This window comes from Haliotis asinina, chromosome 8, assembly GCF_037392515.1.
Source record: "Haliotis asinina isolate JCU_RB_2024 chromosome 8, JCU_Hal_asi_v2, whole genome shotgun sequence".
Classification (NCBI taxonomy): Eukaryota; Metazoa; Mollusca; class Gastropoda; order Lepetellida; family Haliotidae; genus Haliotis; species Haliotis asinina.
Genome location: NC_090287.1, coordinates 35632285 through 35654319, shown reverse-complemented (window position 1 = coordinate 35654319; position 22035 = coordinate 35632285).

Here is a 22035-nt window from a genome sequence, read left to right as displayed (position 1 = left end):
ACAAAAAGGATATTTTCTAAATGTAGCGCCAGAAGTGGGATGTCGTCCAATACACGATTATCGGCCAGGACTATCCACTTAGAGAGGTGTCTATAGTCAGTTGTCTTGTTCGATGTGCTATCATAGATGTTTGCCTGTAAAGAAAAATGTATTATATTAGATATTATGCATGTGGCATTTGTCTAAGTTTTAGCTTTATTTAATGTAGAAAGAGGGGCGGTGGAGCATCCTAACTGTTAACGTTTAGATGCAACAAAAATATATGAACATCATTAAAAAAAAATTATCATTAACCATGACATATAATATACATTACTGATTATGGAAAAACACCCCAAATAAACACAATTACAAACGTAAAATCAAGAGTGCAGTATTTTTTAACTCGGGTTTGCTAACCGGGATACAACCCAGTCAGAACTGGTGGGTGTACACTCAGGGGTAACGAAGACAGTGAGTGACGTTTTATAAAGCTTCCACTATAATGTTTTACCACAAAGTAGCAGAATCTGCAAAGTTGCATATAACCTTTAAAACGTTCGGTCGTCAAGCAAGAATACCTGGTTCAATTTCCAACATGGATCAGCTCACTTCTGATGTCCGCCTCGTTGACATTGCTGGAGTATTGCTAACAGCGGAGTAGATATTTTCTCCAATCATTTGTTTTCCAGCGTTTTGCACTCGCTTTTTGATAAACCGATTTGACCCTTCACATGAAGCTGGCAAAATTTTATGACTTGATGAGGATTAGGTCAACATCAATCAGGTACGTCAGTATACCAGTGAGAAGACATTAGGTTAAAACTAGTTCCCAGGTAGTATTTTCCAATGACATATCATCGGAATTCATACATTGTCACATGTTTGTCTGGGAGGCTTCATGGTGATTGTAGTAATTATCCCAGAACATTAGGGGATGGTTTTCGTCCATGGGGAACGTTATTTGGAAACAGACGAATCCAATCGCGCCAACCAGATAAACTGACGAACAAATCAACATACAACGAATATGTTTCTTTCAATAGGATACAGGTAACAAAACCTGCCGATGAAATTGAAAATGTACGTTGAAGCACACTGCAATCCGCGTGTATTTTCGGCAAAATGACATTATAGCAGTAAACAGAGAACTGTAGTGATGACAATTGCAGACGGTTCCAACGATGCAGAGGTCAAGGCCAGTCCACGCAGCGGTCGTTAACCCTGTCTGTCAGCAGCACGACATCGCCTTGTCTCTGTGAACAGGCTCACGCGATGACCCAATGGTGTGGTTGCTGATGAAGTCACCGTAAACATCCAGTTGTGTAGGTAAATAAACCAGCAGATACCGATCCTCTTGGAGTGTTGTGACTCTTGGAGGTCCACGTCTGGGTCAATCACATGGCTGGCATGTCGTATTGAAACAGTTAAACAGCCGAATATTATGGTTTGTCTGCTGCAAACCAATGTCCTTGCAATATGGCTGTTGGAAGCACCAAGATTTTGACATTCCGGTGGCTCGTTCCAGTGCGCCGACGTCAATGTTTGCTCTTTGCTCGTGAGATGTTTGTCAAATAAATGTTCAGTCTTTACGACAAACATATTTTATACCCTCTGTACGAAAATTGCTTGTGCACGGGACAATAATCACAATTTTGCGAAAATTCGTACAAAAAACGTCCAAATGGTTGCATTTTGGCAAATGAAACCATGCTGATTGCGTTCTCTGCAATGAGTGTTCTTCAATGATTTTACTAGATAGTTAATTTGAGACTGCAGCAACAATTACACCTGTGTACTTCCTTTTGCTCATCAGTATATTTTACTAACTAGATTGTCATTATATAAACGCCATGCTTACCATTTTGAGAATAGTTATAGCATTGTCAGGATTGCAGAACAGTACGATGTTGACAGAAGGAAACATGAGCAAGTGCACAGTTTTCAGGACGTAATTGACATCTGTTGTGTCAACAGTGAAATCCAGGATTTTGCAGGAAGGTGTACTTGACGCCATCTCAGAATATAACCTTGAAACTGTGTGTTCTAAAAGCATACAGTAGAAAAAGTGTTAGATTATGTTGAATCTTATGTGTGTGTGGACGTTTGCACTGTAGAAACTTCACAACATACATTTTAGCATATAGTGAATGATGATAGAATAGACAGCATTTTATTAAAAAAATATGATTCAGCTTTAACAATCATTAATTTCCTGACTGATACATACTCGTAACATACCAGTGCATTTATAGAGGACTATAGTATTTTCTCAAATTGTGCAATATTCCTAGATACTAGAATCTACACAAGTGTAAGGACTACAAAGATACGATACATGAAACCATCTATTGGTTGATGTCAAAAGAAACGACGCTATAGCAGCTTGAATGTGCTGCAGTATATTTCTCTGTACCAATTGATCATCTTTGTTTTCATTAAGGAACAGTTAAAGATATTACCTGACGAGTTGTCATACAAGATGCTCACAGACGTCCAGTTGAAGGATTTAATGACGTCAGCGATGAGGGTGGCAGATGCCGCTGGTTCCGGTGAAAGATCCGTGGATATGGAATCCATCAATACATCTCCTTCTAAGTTAGAAAATAACTATTTGAATATAACTTGAATATACCATGCCGTTTAACATCACTATTGCCGTCACGAACAACAGACTCGTGCCAGTATTTTAGGGCCACTTCGTGAATTCAGACGACGACGTGTTTCCATGCAACATTTTGATGCGCGCGTAAAGTCTAAAATTTTGAAAGATATCTTATTGACGTGAGGACACTGCACGTGGGGAGTCACGTGACACTACCCAAATTGTCGTCTGCTTGTTTAAATCTGGTCACGGCGACATAACTGACCACGGTACGGAACTGTGGAGACTTGGGTGGTGGTGTCAAAGGCTGAATTGTATTTGTATAAAAGCACCAAAATGGATCAAGTCAGCGAGAGATTTGTAAGATGTTGGGCATATCAAGATCTACAACTGACAATATTGTTCGAAAAGCGCACAGGTTCTGTGGAAAATCTCATTCGTAACTCTGGAACATCCATCAGTTATCGGGATCATGCAATGCTTTTTTTTACTTTCAACGAAATTAATTAAGAATTTAATATTGGTAGACAAAATGCTGTTTCAGAGAGGTGTGTGCAGCATGCTCTCCACAGTGGGGGCTATTTTCGACTTGTCAAAAAGAAAATGGCTGTGAAGTACATTAACGGGTAAAAACGAATAGCATGGTGCAGAGAAATGAGAAATAAAACTTTAAACAATTTCTGGAGAAAGGTGATGTATTAAGACGAGTCACTGGTGGGTAATTGGGGATAATGTTTGTGGAGACGACACGATGATACCTTCCGTCCGACATGTGTGTGCCCACCACGGGGACGCAGGAACATTGTCATGGTCTAGGTTTGCATAACATTTGAGGGTGTAGGTACCCGAGTGCCTGTTGGTAACATAAATGCTGACAAATATATTGATATACTGAAATCCAATTTTGGACCCATGATTGCTAGAGACCTTCCAAAAGACAATTACGTGTTCCAAGATGACAACGCCTCTGTTGAAAGATTACGTCGATGAATTAAATTTCTTATCATGGCCAGCACAGCCACTGACGAACTCAATACCATATGACAAAAACATTTTCCTAGACTTGTACAAAGACCGTATTCGACAATACCATTATGGAAGTAAGGAAGATGATATTTATCTTTGATATAGGGTCCGTAAGTCATGTCTATTCCATACCTATTATCTTACCTCACACATAAATGTCACTTTCTGATTGGCTAAGCGCTCTTTTAAAACTTTTGCCAATTCAGGCAACAATTTGAACTCTGTGCTTGAGCGAAGATGGAAGTGTGTGATTTGTTCATCGAATCGGCACACTATGTTGAAGTAGTGATGTCTCAAGCCAGTAAAATGGTGCTAAATGATGAATCTTGTACATCCAGTGGTAAAATGAAACTCAGGACTGACACAAATTCTCAAGAATTACAGTCTGTGTGTGGCACCGAGGCGGATAAAAAACTGATATCAAATAAAGACCTTTTAATGACCATAAACAACATGAAAAGTTAGTTTGTTAATCAGCTAAGTGAGAGTGAAGAACGAACAATTTAAGGGTCACCCTGAAAGTAAAGGGTAACCAGCTTAGAAAGGATTTTGATGCTCAAGTTTAACAGCTCAGGGGTAGATCGTCAAAATGGAACGTCTACACACAAACTGGTTGTAGAGATCTGATAAAGGGCTGATTGAACTGCCAACACGGATAGATGGAGTTGAAAAACAACTGTCAAATGTGAAATGTACTCCTGATGACGAGTTAGAGCGTTGTGTGGCGGTTCGCAACATCCTTGTATCTAAAAAGGAATGTGAAGGTCGGAACGTTATCATCAATCGAGGAAGTCAGGTCATCCGGACAGACTTAAACTAAAAGGTGTTGAAGCAGTCACAGCTGTGAGGAAATCTCGGAGTGGTCATAAGCAAACACAACAACCTCAAAGGCAGTAAAGACTGCACAGGAGTCTACTTTGACAGAGCTTGGTCTCAGAATGAGCTCAGTGCCAGATCAAATATACATGTGCATACTATTACTTAGGAAGTGGGCAAGTCTGGTTCTCTCCGGTGCCAAGGAAAACGTCTCACAGCCACCAAGTCAACACAATAGAACACTTTGCAGCTTGGCTTCTGGAGGTTGATGGGGTAAGGATGGATCAGCAAATAATTCATGTCGGCAGTCTATGATTTTAAGGTCAGACTATGATGTGTTTGGCATCCTTGACCAATGTAAACCCACCTTAATGATATGATAATCAGAACAACACCCATAAACGTGTTCGGGTGGACTTGGTGCCATTTTCAAAAATACTATATTCAAAGATTTTGATGTTGACGTATTGGATACGGGGGAGGAGGATCTCATCTGGTTTAAACTGGTCTCCCGTGTTGACGTTAACTTTGCTATAGTGCTCTGTATGTGCTACTTGATCCCTGATTGCTCATCTCGTCCTAATGACGAGACACGTCTCTGCAAGTTGTATATGAATCGGAATATGGTCAAGGTATGTATATGTGGGAACCTAAACTCTAGTGTTGGCAGTGAAAATGATTATGATGAAGGGGTCGACTCTCTCCCGGAATGTGAAGTGATTTATTTTAAAGAAAACTCCAGCGGTAGCTCTTTTATTGACTTTTTAGTGAAGAAAGTTTGTGCAGGGTGAAGATAGTCTGTGCATGGGCGTGTTGGTAATCAGGACTTCAGTAACCAGACTGTTATAGTAAAAATAGATCTTCTGTGATTCACTTTGTGATAACCTCTCACTACGGAATACATCTATTTAATGACTTCAAAGTAATTAAGTTGACTTCTTTCATCGACGGAACTAACACCTCTGACACCTTCCCAGATCATCCCTTGTTGATCTTGGGTTGGGTACACATGTTGGGTATACATTATTAACACTTAGTGTAAATGGTAAGTTTTCAACTGCTGTTCATTTATGAAAAGCTTATGCAAAAGTTTGTGTCAATGACAATATTACTGACCCATTTCAGGTTGTCCATCAAGGATGTGTGTTATCGCCTACTTTATTTTCTTTATATAAAAATGTTTTAGTTGATAAGATTAATAATTTGAATTGTGGCATTCAGCTAGATAACAAACTCTCTCAAAAAGATTTGGGACAACACAGCTTTTGTATTTGTGAAGACTCAGGTCTGATATTTGGCAAACTGATAACTGATATAATCATGTTTGAAATGTTCAAATCAAATGCCATTTCATAGACCCCAGTTTGTCACCAGGGGGCGTTTTCCTCAGTATCTCGTATGGGCCCCACGAGCTTCAATCACTGCACGGCATTTCCTTGGACAGGAACGAAAAAGTCGGCGGATGTTTTCTTGTGGAATAGCTTTCCACTCCTCCTGCAATGCAACAGAGAGCTGTTGTAGCGTCTGCGGCGCAGGCTGACGTTGACGTACGCGTCGATCGAGGGTGTCCCATAGGTGTTCGATCGGGTTGAGATCGGGAGATTTAGATGGCCATGGCAGGACATTTACGTTAGAATTCCGCAGAAAGTTCACTGTTGCATGTGCGGTATGAGGCCGGGCGTTGTCATGTTGAAAACTTCTGTCTCTGTCGATCAATAACTGGGAGAAGATGAGGCTGCAACACGTCGTTGATATAGCGCTGGGCTGTCAGGTTGCCTTGAACGATCACTAAATTCGATTTCTGGTTATAGGAGATGGCTCCCCATACCATTATGCTTCACTCGCCAAATCTGTCCACTTGTCTTATGCAGACAGGCGCAAAACGTTCTTGACGTCTCCTATACACACGCTGTCTTCCGTCGTGACGTTGCAAAAGGAAACGGGATTCATCTGAAAACCAGATGCGCCTCCAGTTTTGTAAGGTCCATATCTCTACGTTTCGGCACCACCTGAGTCGTTGGCGTCGATGTAGGGGGCGCAGTACAGGTCGAAGAACTGGTCTACGAGCACGTAAACCCACTTCCTTCAGACGGTTCCTGACTGTTTGAGCTGACACCCTCCTCAATCCGGGTATCTGTGTGGCTGTCACCGTTGGTAGGGCAAGACGATTGCGTAGATGATGGACCCGGATGTACCGATCTTGAGCGTGGGTCGTGATTCTTGGTCTACCACTTCTGGGGCGGTCGTTTGTCGAATTAAAGTTAGTGTAGCGGTTCCAAAGAGATATCGTTGTTTTATTAACGTTAAAGTGACGTGCAACAGTTCCAAAACTTTCGCCAGCTGGAAGACGACCAATGGCGATATTTCTGTCAGTATTGCTCAATCGTGGCATTTTTAACGCTGCTTCTAGGCGACAAGTCAATGAATAAGATACGAAATCACACGAGCTTTTATACTCCCTTACATCAACTGCCATTTTCATGTATTGCACGTGCATTGTCTTTTTGTGCAAAGTCAGAAATGCCATTTCATGCGTTTTTCCCGAAATACGCATTAAACTACACTTCTGTGTGAAAATGGGGTTGTTTGGATGATAATCCTCATTAATAATGTGAAGTATTTGAATACATTTCCATAAAAGTTAGTTTGGTAAAATATAACATACGTAAAACCTATTTTGAAAATCTGAATACAGGGGTTGCGTTTCTTTTTTGAGAGAGTTTAGTATGCTTAGGTTTTTACTCTGTGCTACTATAATGCTCTGTGCCACGATATTGCTCTTCTGGCCCCGGGCTGAAAGTGTCTAGAACAATGTTAATGAAACTAAAAATTGTACACTACCGTCCCTGTATCATTAAACGGTCTGCATGTGTATTTTCAATTGCTGATAATATTATAGACTATGTTCCTGCTTACAAATATTAAGGCGTATGGTTGGAAGAAAACTTTACCGCTAAGGCAACATCAAACCCTGCTAGTCGTGCACTGGGAGTAATTATTTGTATCTTTAAATTTAAGGGCATGTATGCCTTATGGTGTGTTTAACACCTTGTATGCAAATCTGGTCCAGTCCATTTCGCCATATGCTTCGGCGGTTTGAGGAACTAGACAGGTGAACTTCATGAACGTCATTTTGATAGGGCATGCCGTTTTTTCTTAGCTGTAGGTAGAAAGACCCCTAACCTAACGGTACGTGGCGATGTGGGTTGGTCCTCTCAAAAACACTGAAGTTCTTCGCATTTGGCTACATGTAGCCAACGTTTCAAGTGTCGTTAGTAGATCGTCTCTTCAGTTCAAGAGATACTGGTATAATACGGTTCAGTCTATGGTACAGTCTTGGCAATTACCCATAAAGATATTTGTGATATTTCTCAAAACGGCTTCTCTATTGCTAAGAATTCTTTATTGCATAAGGATAGTGGAATGATATTGGCCGGTGTAATGGTAAAAGGCGCCGACATATCGCTTGTTTAAACATTCTCTAAATGCTATGTTTCTGCTTTTCTTGAGCGTTCACACCTCAGTACAGTTAGAAACCTACTCCGTGGCAACCTTCCACTAGAAATAGAGCTTGGTAGGTTTTCCCGTCCTAACGTGCCTCCTGAACAAAGAATTTGTAAATGTTGTATCAGTAATAACACTGAGGATGACATCCATTTTCCTATTGTCTATAACTTCTACTCTGATTTGAGGTATGATGTTCGGACATTTGCATCATCTGCTGACCAATTACTTTTACATTTCAGTCCGGTGGACCAGGCTGTATAACTAGTCCGTCTGAACAGGCTGTATAATTATCTATTGTCTAAGTTTAGGCAGTCTCTGTCTGCCCTTGTATGCAACATGTATAAACGGAAGTTGCACCTCATGCAACTCAACTGTTTATTTATATTTTACTTTTAACCAATGTATTATGGTGTCCCATAGGCCTACCCAGGCTGGATGCTCACGTGTTTAACCCGCAATATGTTTTATTTTGTAATATGTATGACATTTTATGTCATACACCTGTATGAGAACGTGACACTGAAACAAAATATTTTTCTTCTTCTTCAAATGCAACATTTGTTGTTTCAAGAAGAAGACCGTGAGAACCCGTTAAGTTCTCCTCTTTTTTCATAAGCACACAAACTGTGGAATTGCCTAATGTACTCTCTCATCTCGGAAGCAAACCTATTCTTGAAACGGAAAGCGTGAAAACAGGAATATGGTATATTCAAAACACCGGTGATCAAATATAAATCAATGAAGCATCAATTTTGGATCTCCAAACCTGTACGTTAAGCACAGTAGTAGATTAAACTCATCAACCTAGTAGACTAACTTACCTGTAAAGCAGACAGTTGGTACCATGGCAAGGAGTAGGAACATTTTCCGCCCGAGTGTGATAAGTTGTTTTGGCGCGGTTTGAAAAGACAACTAGCGTGATGTACATTATCTAGATTGCATCTTGTTTACAAAACATTGGAAGTCGTTAATGCTTCCATTAAACCAGCTGTTAGTTTTCTGGTATCCTCACTGTCAGCAAATAACGTCGCCAGATTATTCAAACACGGATCTTTCATGATCGATAGAGGTTTCCTGGAAGTGAACTTCAGTTGATAATAGTGCATGTTTATAATGCACACACGTCCACGTGTGTAAGCATGCTTTTAGCGTTAGCACGATATTACCCTCGATAATCCAAGCTGCCCATGAGGCGCTGGAAGATTATGGTCACCTAACCTATCAAAGCGGGTACCCTTTTTCTGCTGGGTGAACAGGGGCAATTTTGAACAAACTCACCTTCCTAAGGTGAGATCATATGTATGACATTTACTTTGTTGTGGGACAGGGCCGAAGTGCTAGAAGCTCTCAGGAGGTAAGCTGTCACACACGGCCACCCATCCAGGACCCCTATCAGCGGCCAAAGTTGCTTAGCTTCAACTTATTTATGATCTGAAATCTATGATCTGAAATCTATGCACAAAGCCACACATCACCACCAATTAAATACTGGACCTTTAAGCCCATATAACATTCCCGAGAAATGCGTCAAACAGATGGGAAAATCGATTGATTTTACGGCATCTTCCCAATATGACTACTCCCATTATGACTACTCCCATTATGACAGCTTCCAATATGACCACTCCCATTTTGTCCACCCATGAACATTATCACATAATTCACCACCCCTAGACTTAATAATATACTTTTTGCCTGTATAGTTGGTAACTCACAGTTTGCCTATTCTTTGAAATAAACATAGGGAAGTCAAATAAAACCACACCTGATGAGTACCTTACAGAACATGGTCATTCAGTTTTGCGATTGCCACCCTATCATTGCGATTTAAACCCAATAGAACTCATTTGGGGTATCATGAAATCGGATGTTGGCAGGCAAAATGTAACATTCAAACTTCGGAATGTACAGACGATTGTTCAACAGTCAATAGACACCATCCAGCCAGTCGTCATCAGGGTAGACTCTGACGACAGCGACACCGAAGACAACAGCGTCTTCTGAAAGTGGCAACACTGACTCCCATAGAACATCTCAAGTGGTAACGCTTGTTGATTACCTGGCTGTTCTACCAGCAAGTGCACACCCCCCCCCCCCTCCGTACAAAATAGCGAAAGGTGACAAGAAAATGATGATCGTTTGTTAAACAACATTTTTATTCGGGTGTCCCAAATTATGAGACACATCATCAGAGTTGGCCTGTCTATTTCATGTGGCTGTGCAAAATTTGGTTTTGTTGCCATTATTAGATTTTGTGTTAGTGAGCAATTCATCGGTCTCAAATGGAATCAAACGGACTGTAGCTATGGTTGATGTTCAGCAAGCAGAGTGTGTTGTAACTCAGACAGGAGGTCAACAAATGCACGATATCGGTAGTCTGGTAGTAAGTCTGGTAATGTGGTAGGAGTGTTGTTCCAAGATCTAGAAAGACTCAGGTCTTTTTCGTGTGCCGATGGATGCTATTCAACAAACAACTGGCACATCTGGCAAATTCAGAAACTAGGACTCGAGACAGCGGACAAAAAGAACCAGGACTTCTCTGCCGTAGCCCTTAAAGGCCTCCTTATTGTCCACGACACCTGGTTGGAGACCAGGAACCAAGCATCAGACATCATATGCATACAATGACTACGTTGTGAGTGAGGAAGAACATTTCCTCTTCCCTGCGTGGAACCATTCTGAGAAGGACGGCCCACAAACAAATAACCATGTGGAAGGTTTTCATAGACTCTCTGAACCAGAGCACCAGACTCCCTAATATCTTTGAGTTCGTCGATGCAGTCAAGAGCATCGATGCATTAAACAGGAGAAGGACTGCCCAGCCGGACCATGGATCTCCACCCAGGGAAAGCATGTGCACAGAGCTGGATACCCGCCTCTGCCGTTTACAAGATCAGCTCCGGAGAAGGCAAAAGTGAGCAGACTGGGTGTCAAAACAGGGTACCGTATTTTCTTAAATATTAGAAACATTGCGACAGGACTATAGTTATTTCTATAAAGGTTTTCTGATATTAGTTGGAACGCATGGAGTGGGTGATAGAATGAGTTAAAATTTGTCCTCACATCGGCAATATCGTGACGGGAGAATCTCTTTCAGCAATGAAAAATTATGTAATTTATTTAAGGTTAGAACATCCACTCGACAAAGGCCAAAACAACTTCTACAACATTTTATTAAAAACTACCTACGGAGCATATTAAATCGTACACTGTTAAAGGACAACCCATTAAGAAAATGGGCTCTAGATCACCAGTAACTGAAGGCAGATCACTAGGCACCATGGGAACTTACAAAACCATTGCTACCTCCATGGGCACTAGGTGGCTGAACACGCTTGGCGAGTCCAAGGTGGATATTTGTATCGTGTCGTATGAAAATACATTAAGTCGTGTGGTCCCTGCAACAGTTGAGACAGTTAGGTGCAAGCATCACGATTAATGACAGCTAGCGAATGAATAGCTAGTAAAATGTTCAGTACTGTGGTCTACATTACAAGCTTGATCGTTCTAGAAAACTAGTAATTTCTAGAAACCTAGGGGTACTCACATAAGAGAACTTTAGGACAGTTAGAGGCATGTTTTATCTGTCCTGAAATTTACCTTCTTGCCAAGTGGACCCGTGAAGGTCCCGGGGTAGAATAGGTGTTCAGCAACCCATGCTTGCCACCAAAGGCGACTATGCTTGTCGTAAGAGGCGACTAACGGGATCGGGTGGTCAGACTCGCTGACTTGGTTGGCACATGTCATCGGTTCCCAATTGCGCAGATCGATGCTCATGTTGCTGATCACTGGATTGTCTGGTCCAGACTCGATTATTTACAGACCGCCGCCATATAGCTGTAATATTACTGAGTGCGGCGTAAAACTAAACTCACTCACTCACACTCTTGCCAAGTGTTGACTGGACACCTGTCTTAAAATATTCGTCAACGTCCTAGAATAACCCGTCTCAAAGTAAAACGAAGGGATGTCCGAAAGGAAGCGGCAAAACCAGTCGTCCTCCCCCTAACACGAGCACTTGTATTTTGTCATTGTCTGATACTCCACACTTGCTATTGACTGAGGGATGATGTAAATCCGGCTGCAGGAAGCAAATGCACTGGTCCACATGGTCCCTTGTATGGTGATCTGCCTTCAGTTGATGACAATCTATAGCCTGGTTTCATATTGTATAGTCATTTACTGTTAACACATTTTAGATTTAATACCTAGTTTTAAATTAATTTCTGTGATACTCTGTTTTACTGAGCATTGCAATATATTTGCTGAGAGAGAAGCCGTATTCTGGGAGTTGTTTGGGAGAACGTGTGATGGAAAGAACTCGATCACCAATAAACGTCTCTTGTTAGCGGGTCCAGTTATTTTCTCGGAAATTTGAAAATTGATCACACAAAGTTAAATCAAAACTCAACATTCAACCCATTTCCCCGCAGCTGTCGGTTATTGGCATCTGTGTGGTATCTTGAGTGAGTAAGTGAGTGATTTATTAAATGAGTGACTTTAGTATTACCCCTCTTGCATCAATATTCCAGCAAGATCACGACGGGGGACAACAGAAATGGACGTTACACATTATGTCCGTGTGGGGAATCGAACACGGGTCTTCGGCGAGTCAGGACGAACGCTTTAATCACAACACTGCCCTACCGCCCTTGATTTCTTGAAATGTGTATGGGTCAGGAAAATAACTGTACTTGTTAACGTCATACTATCGTACTACGCAGGCTAAAGAAACAAGTCAATGGTTTGCTCCTCTAGATGAACTGTAGTTTCTCCATCTGATAATGTTTAGAACTGTCATTTAACCATTCCTTTAAGGCCAATTACTGAAGATAGAAATCTAAATTAATGGTAGGATAAATCTCGTTGCTATGGTTAATGGTAATATGTTGATTTAATGGAAAATATGGTAGGTAGCGATACCTTTTCCACGTGTGTATATTTGGTTAGGATACAAATCAACAGTGTGACAATTTTACATTAATGTTTTATTTAGAACAATTACTGTTCACTCATAATTTATCTCTTATCATGATTGTGTGTATGTTCAGTGCGAATACAGAGCAGCAAGCTTCTAGGTAGGTCTGTTGACTATGAAATGTAATCTTTCCAATGTTATTTAATACATATGGCTTGGACGCCAGTGGCAAACACATCTATATATCGGAGGCTGAATACTCATATTCTATGTTGTAGAAATAAATACAACTGAAAACAAACACTAATTTACGTAGTTCCACAATTTGAAAATATATCTCTAAGAACGGGGGTTCAATGTAGCATTTGCGACAGTCGTAAAATTGATGCTGAGTATCATTCTATGGTATTGCGAAATACGCATTTTCCAAATATTACTTGTCCGTATAAATGAAAACTTGACCTTGCTTTTTTAAAAATATAAGCAGAAAAATAAAATCTGTTGCTAAATATTTTAAACATGTTAAAGAATAGCTTTGCATCAGTGTTAGTTAATTGTACGAGCTTTATGTTCGCTTCATAAAACGATTTGCGTCTTGTCCCTAACTGGGACCTATCTGATACCCTTCCAATCTTAATGATCAAACAGAACTTCTACTTTGTGTCTGGCTCCGATCGGAGTACTTCTGTCTAAGGACATGGCAAGGTTACCAGTGGTCTCTTTGACAAACTTCACCCACTGTATCACAAACGGTAGCAGGTCAGATAATGGAAAAACGCTTTGTCTTTACTTATTACAAATGTAACATTTACAAGCTGTATTGTTAAAACAAACACTGAGAATGGGATATATTCATTCCAGTGAATATGTATAAAACGTCGTGATTTTCAGGGATTTTGTTAAATCCCCTTTAATTCCCGGGATTTTGTGAAACCGAGTGAATTAGGAATTTCATAAAATCCCTGAAATTTTTGGTAATTTTGCAAAATCACTGTAACATATACACAATCAATCACTGAGAACCGATCAAGAAAGAGTTATAGAAACAATGATAATTGGGATAAGGTAAAGCCAGTCGACACAAATAATGAGGATGAGGAAATATGAAGACTAGAGTGATATACAGTTAATTAAGTGAACTGTAAATCTAATTGTCACTTACTCGATCTACGCAGTTGGGATACGATGACATGTGTTTACTAGGTCTGCGAGCTGACCACCCTGACCCTATATTGGTTATTAGCTATCTTGCTGTCTCTTTGTCCAGAGATCGGTGGTATCCAGGTATCTTGGTATCTTGACATCTGGGTGCTTGCTCATTGCCAAGAAACCCCAAATTATTACAACTGAATTCTATAATTATTGTTATTATGCTTCAGGTGCAACCGTCTTTGGTGACAGATTTAGGTTGTTAATAAGATAATTCAGCATTTCCCAGTTTTCTGACGACGTTTATTTTATCTATAAACAAAGAAAGGATTTGATGAATCCGTTCCAGGGTAAAACTCAAGGTTACCAACCCTCTGTATATAACAAGCATTTCTATCATTTCAAGATAACCATTTTACAAACAATACTTATTAAATTGCATAATGAATTTGTTGATTTGCAAACGTATTGAATTTTAGAATGATGTTAATGTCATGTCATTAACATTGATTTTGCTTACCTTTTTAACATCAGAATTCACACCTTTGCTCTATAAGACAAAATACTACGGCAAATTAAATTAATGCTTAATTTCTACATATTTTAATTGGTTCATGGAGATAATAAACTCTGTCATTAATAGAATTTCTATAAATAGGAGGAAATATATACTCATGGAAACAAATAATTATTTATTTCCAAAGTTTCACCTACCGTGCAATACATAACGTGTAAAGAAACCTCAAAAAACATAAAGGAACACTTGTACTTTCAGGTGTTCCCTTATTTGATTCCATGAGTATATGTTGTTACATTTGACGCTGTGTCCGTGTGTAATGGTAGAGACATTCCGCTGCCAGGGTGAGGAGCGCTAGTCCTGCACCGGCTGCAGTAGCTACTATGCCTCCGCCAACGTTGGCAAGTGTCACAGTCCTTGTCGTCTTCACAGCGATACACTCAGATCTGTTTGACCAGCCGTTCGCTTCACGAATCCATTTATCTGGAAGTCCTGAATCAGTCAGAATCTGCATCCTAGTCGAGAAATAAAATTAGATTTAATAGCTGTAATAAATTGTCTCATGTGTCCACTACATGGAACCAATTACCCGTCAGATAATATAGAAATAGATTTAGTGATAGCACCTGGGCCACAGAATAGGAGTCATCTCATTTAGCCACCGACCTTTGTTCCGATTGCAAATGCAGTCAGCTGCTGCTGATGATAATGCACCAGACAATACAGTGATCAACAACATGAGCATCGATCTGCGCAATTGGGAACAGATGATATGTGTCAACGAAGTCAGTGAGCCTGACCACCCGATCCCGTTAGTCGCCTCTTACGACAAGCATAGTCGCCTCTTGTGGCAAGCATGGGTTGCTGAAGGCCTATTCTACCCCGGATCTTCACAGATCTATAAAGCTATCAATAAACGGCTTTGTGACACATACACACGCTCAAATTCCGGCTTTAAAGGTGAGGATTTAGGAACACCAAACGTCATCTGTTCAAACAGGAACCTATCTCCGAGCAAGGTAAGACCGCAAACTTTCGTCATGTAGAACTGTGCGATAAATCCTGGCATGATGGCTGCATATTTGCTCCTTTTCATTTGATTTATATGGTAGTCGAAATCAGTGGAGAAAACTCGTGGATCCGTCATATTTCTTAATGTTATTCTTTTCCATATCTTAGCCATATCTTCCCTCTTTGAGTTCTGAAAACCAACAGGTAAAATGAGCCTGATGGATTTACAAATGATACCTTCTTGGTACTTTTCGTTGGAGTCAGAACCTATTCCATATAAAAAATATCATTATAATATATATAAATTAAAGAAATAAATCTTATATAATATTATATAAATCTACCCGTCTGTCTGACTAAGCTCTGAGTGTCCTTAACAAGAGCCGCTTTAATTATCTGGCGTGAAATGTATGACCTATGTGTGACCTAACAGAGGTAGTTTTACAACTGCCGCGTTGACGTCATTGGGCACCGATGAAGTCTATGAATGTGGCTTTGAATCCATTTGAGGCGCCCTTTGATTTTTCTCAATCAGTTGGCAACTTGAGACAGCAACTACCAGGTAAGACCCGGGGGCTAAGATAGTCGCAAATCAATGTTAATGTATGGGACTTACGACTATCTTAACGCTAAGAGAGCTTCGAAAATCTAAACCACTTCCAAATAACAACAGATGTCAGTCTACTCCTTCATGTATTCTTTTGCCAAAAATCATTTTTAAAATTGCAGCATTTTGTGTTACAAATATATCATAATTACATAAATGCATGAACTACTGATTAAGAAGACACAAGAAGGAGGTTTAACATCTTTAAACTATTCACCTGATTGTACCCACACTGTTTGATAATACAATGCAAACTGTGGCCAAAAATGTTGCAACAACACGTTAGTTGCCATTCAAACTGCGTATAAAGAAATATTTCTGCTTTAATTTCTGATTAGTTATATGGAATTATGATACTATTGTAATATGATAGAATATCTACCTGGACGAATGCTGCAGGAAAGCCGACCATAGGAAAGCCTATGGTATAATCGTGCCTCTGCGAGAGCTCAAGGAAGTTCGTGAATGGCGGCGGTTTGGATTTCTTCACGGAGAACAAGGCAACAAGTCTTGCAGTGTACACCGACGAGATGACAATGAGGAAAATCCACCAGAAACTTGTAAAAATTCTCGCAGAAACGTGAGAGAATGTATGAGTACTTGCTGAAATAAGAAAATATAAATGGCATATGTTCACAGGCATTATACATCGGAAGCTGGTAAAGTTGTCAACATGACTTGTTTGTTGTCAACATGACTTGTTTTGTGACGCAAGTTGATTTTTGTGACAAAATAGCAATAAATGGCTTTATAAACTGCAAAACTGTATGAAATTGTGCACTGGGTTTCGTATGATTATACAGCAGATTTCATTCCACAGATGGGAACAACTCACCGCTGTACTTTTACGATTAAGATAAGGTTAAATGGTTCAGGAGTTCACAGAATGGGCACTTACACTCTCCAGTGTAACAAGACGTTATACATATAAATGCTTCTTGGATACATCCCAAACAGGTACCGGGAATGCCTTCACATTTAGTTCAAATTTGGTAGAAACTGTATTATTAACAAACATACTTATTCGAAGAGGCTACGGTATGAAAGTACCTTGTTTTAAAAATGATCCCACAACAAACCAGAAGACACGTGTTCCTCTTGTGTCTCCAGAATGCCTTTGGTGCAGTTCTAAAACCCCATAAAGAAGTAGCACAGATATTATGCATGCTGCCAACACAAGTAAGACCATAGACTGAAGAGGTTTCAGCAACAACAACCAGCTATAATCTTCCACATCATCTTTCCTATAAAGGACATCCACATTTGTCGTTATGAATGGGGGCAAGAGGTAGTCAAACACTGCTGCCCTGTCGTCAGATATTGTCAAAGCTGCTGCTGCCAAGTCCACCTCCTGAAAAGCAAATACCATACAGAGCACACACGAACTGACGAATAAAATCAAACTCAGCCGGAGAAAATAACAATTTAGATGTGAAACCATGAGCAACGGCTAATGCAATGATTATCACCTTGCAATTCACACAGAATGCAGGGACTGATCTGCCCATTCCAATTTAAGTTAACTCCAACAGCCCAAATGGAGTACTGGATAAATATTCTGAACCATGGAAACAACAGAGATCTTATGGTATGGATTGGTACATACTCGATACAAGGGTACCCTACATGCCAAACTCGGCTTTGTCGGTGATATGTGCAACATATATACCCGGCTATATCAACCGGGCTCCGGTTGTGCCAATCTCTGTATTACCCTTTCCTGTAACTGTTTCATAATACCAGTCCATGTCCCATTTCTGTCCGCACCCCATTTTTTATCTGGTGGTTCTATGATCTGAAAACTAAAAAAATAAAAGGTGACAGTTATTCCGATTGCGTAAAAACTGGTTGTCCACATGGGCAAGATCCGTTGTTCTTAATCTGACTCTCACACTTGCTTAAAGCTTTTGATATTCTGAAATGATTAATTCTTACGTTATATTTGATCGTACAATTTCACTACAATTGAAAATTGACTCTCATAAAGAAACACACATATTTTCACTTTTATGACATTTTCAGTCAAGGTATGCTTGTTTCGGAATTAAGGAATATACTCTTGAAAATGAATAAAGAAACACATGATATATACGTGTTCCTTTAATTATTCTCAGAAATGCCGCCATAGTGCATTGTACATAAATTGTGAAGAAACCTGGAAAAGAATAGAGGAACATTTGTAGTTACAAATGTTCCCTTATTCGTCTCCATATGTATATCATAACACAAAAATATCGTAATAATATAGGCAGGAATATTTATGAACAGAAATATTCTTGTAAACATAACACATATGTGTTCGTTGTGTTGATGATAAACAGAAGCAAGCAAACACACAATTAAATGTAACACGCTAACAAAAGGCACCACCAGCATGTTTGCAGAGACCAATGTTTTATTTTGTGCATGATATGAAATGTTTTTGTTGCTCCTATTTCTATGATGGTAGTAGTAATGTAAAACAATCCATACCTGAAATTCAAATGATGAGCCATTGCTTCCAGTATGTTCATGGACACGGGGTACATGGACGCCTTCATTTGGTATTTCATTGGCCAAATATACAACAAAACAATAGTAGGTGACGAAATGCATACATATTCAACAATATTCTGTAAATGGAGAAATTTAATGAGTCACATTTAGAAACATATCATGTAAGTGACATTGACACATTGTCACAACACACTTAAAGAATTAATTGGGTAAATATCATAGGGAATGGCTGTTTAAGACGCCAGTGTGCATCATACAAAGTGACTCAAACCCATTGTTGACTCCAGCCATTACAATGTTCCGAGTTCAGACTGCGTGCAACAATACGGACGTCAAGACATTCACCCTTTTAATAGTGGTAACTAGGAGCTGCCTGTTATTGTAGCCGTACTTCATATTCGGGAAGACATCGTTAAGATCATATGACGTCACTTGGACAAGTCTTCCTGTCTTCCCAGTCCCATGTAAAGTGAAAACATTCATCCCGTCAGTGTCCTAATAAAAAGAGTGTTCTATCTGACATAATGCTGTAACATTGAAGCAGGTTATATTGTAACTAGCATTAATATTTGTTTACGTTTAGGACACAACACACGTTGATGTCAAGGCTGAGAATGGTATATCAATGAGTTCCCAGTAGTCATAATTTCATAATTGTCACAACGCCCGATTTTAGGCCTTATCCGGCCTTATTTAGGCCTCATGAAAATATACAGAAATTATCAAGAATGGAATGATTAAAAATATATGAGGTAACTCTTGGAGCCATTGTGATATTTTCACTCCCAATCTGTTTTGACATTAGTGATCGGTTAAAATCAGTCTTGTATCATGCTTAGGTACTCACCTTGTCAACAATTAAAGGTATTAGTATAAATAGGACATTTTCCAAGTCCAGTGATAGATGCTTGATATCCTGCAGAGATTTCCTGTCCATGAGGACTATCCACTTGGAGAGGTGTCTAAAGTCAGTTGTTCTGTTAGAACTGCTGTCATGGGAATTTGCCTGAAGAGTAAATCACCAAGAAAGCAAATGCTGCATGTCATTACATCACTACGGCACTGAGCACACTGAAAAACGTGGGTGACATGTTTGTTTGAAATTTTGGAACCCAAGTTTGGAACCCAGAACAACAACAGAAAGGAGTACAGTGTATTCCAAATACTCACCATTTCCAGGACAAATCTTGTGTTCGGAGAGTTGCACATTAGTACGATGTTGATAGATGGAAACATGATGCTGTGTGTTGTTTCGAGGATGGTTCTCATACTTCTGTTATCAATGTTGGAGAGAACAGTTTGAGTGGCCGGTGTCTTCTGTCTTAAATAGTTATGCAAGGTCGAGACGTTAGGTTCTGAAAGTATAATTGGTAGGATTATAGAATTGTTGGTTTACAATATCACAATCGGATATCCAAGAGCCGCTCAGACTAACCAAAACCATTCGTCCCATGCTCATGCTAGAAGATACAAATGCATCACACTGAATAATGTAAACAAATGAAAAATAATTGTGCTTCACATGAAGCGGTGTACATGTTATGGTTTTGAAAGTAACAACACAATCGTTTGTCATTCGTCTGAGCAATGTTTTCACGTCTGATGAATACGATTCTTCCTCGGATATTGTTCTGTCAAGTTTAAGGCATTTAGGTCTTTAGTAAATCTTCAAAACTTCGATGGTTTGCGACATTAATGATGGTTTGTTTTTCAAGTGAACTGTCGCCTTGCTTTTTTTGCATGTATTTGTGACTTTGCTACGGGTGGAGCCAGATACGCTCACCCGTTTGCGAACCTTTAATGTCATGTTTACAGTGGCTCATAAGACGTAATTATCATACTGTCGAAATAGTACAATACTATTTTAGCCTATAACACGATTTCTCTGGGGTATTCAAAACATTTGTCGTTTTTATTTATTTGTTTTTACACATCCTTTGTCAAAACCTAACCAGGTAATAGCAGCAATCATCGAAAGGGTGGTGATATAAGAAACTGATATTTGAAATAACATTCTACTTTCGCTTTCCAATTATGTGATGATTGTCTTCACCTGTATCCAAACAAAGGATGGTCATACCCGATACTGATGTTATCGAATGAGTTGGTATGCCACTCCTGTAGGCCTCTCTGAACCAAATGTCTGTTCATTTGATGCGATAAACATTGATTGGACGACTAACCCAATGTCGCGTTATGTTCAAAAACATAACATCATTTGTCATGAAAACAGTATTTTGACACCAAGTTTTATCCTCAGATTATAATAATACCACAACGGTGTCCCGAGAACATAATAATGCCCCAAGGTTATCTACAGCACAAAGAATGACTCAAGATACCTACAGAACATCATGGTATCCACGGAACATATCAATGCCACTAGGGCATCTAAAGAATATTTTGACACCACAGATATTTCTACATACTATTTTGACGTCACAAGTATATTTACAGGTCATTTTGACAACACAAGCATAATTATCAACTTAACATTTTGACGCCAAACGGATGCCTACAAACAAACTAACACATCAATGTGCAGAGCATCATATCAAGAAGCAACAAATTACCTTCAGAAGAGCATGGTGTCAAAATGACAAATACAGGCGACACGATACTGCATATGAAACACTATGATGCTAAAATGATATATGTGATATATATGCAATATTATGCCATATAGAAGAACAATTCATAATTATATTATAGAACAATAACATTGAAAATTAAAACGAAAAACAGTAAAACTACAAATGTATCACAGGTATCCATTTAAAATTTGTTATTAAAACTAAATCGTCTTTACCTTTTCGCTGCTCATAAATATATACCGGATTATTTGAGTGACTGAAATGTGTCAGGTCAACCTGTCAAGAATCATGTTAAGGTGGATGCACCAGTCGTTGATTGTATGGTGGGTGTTCTTCTTTAGACATCCGATCCACATTTCCTTCCGTTCTAACATCTAGATCGCTACCCAAATATCTACATACGGATTTGGAGAATATATTTACCTGATTCTGTGTCATGTAGGACTCCAACTGACGTCCAGTTGAAGGATTTTACTAAATCGGCGATGAATTTGCTGCGTCGTGAGAGTGCAAGTGGAGACGCGTTGGTTAATGTATCCCTATTAGGAAAGCTTCCTTCTTTGTGACAGCAAGAAAAAGGAAAACGGATATAGATACTGATAAAAATGTAACATTATATTTGGCAAGGTTTCTTTATAAATTCTTTAGGATAAGAAGTACAGCAAATAAAAGTTAGATCTTCAGTATATATGTTTGATAGTTTAGCGTGACATTTTGTTTTTCTGTTACTAGAGAGTTTTTAGGATAGGAAATACAACGAATAAAAGTTAGATCTTCAGTATATATGTTTGATAGTTTAGTGTAGCAATT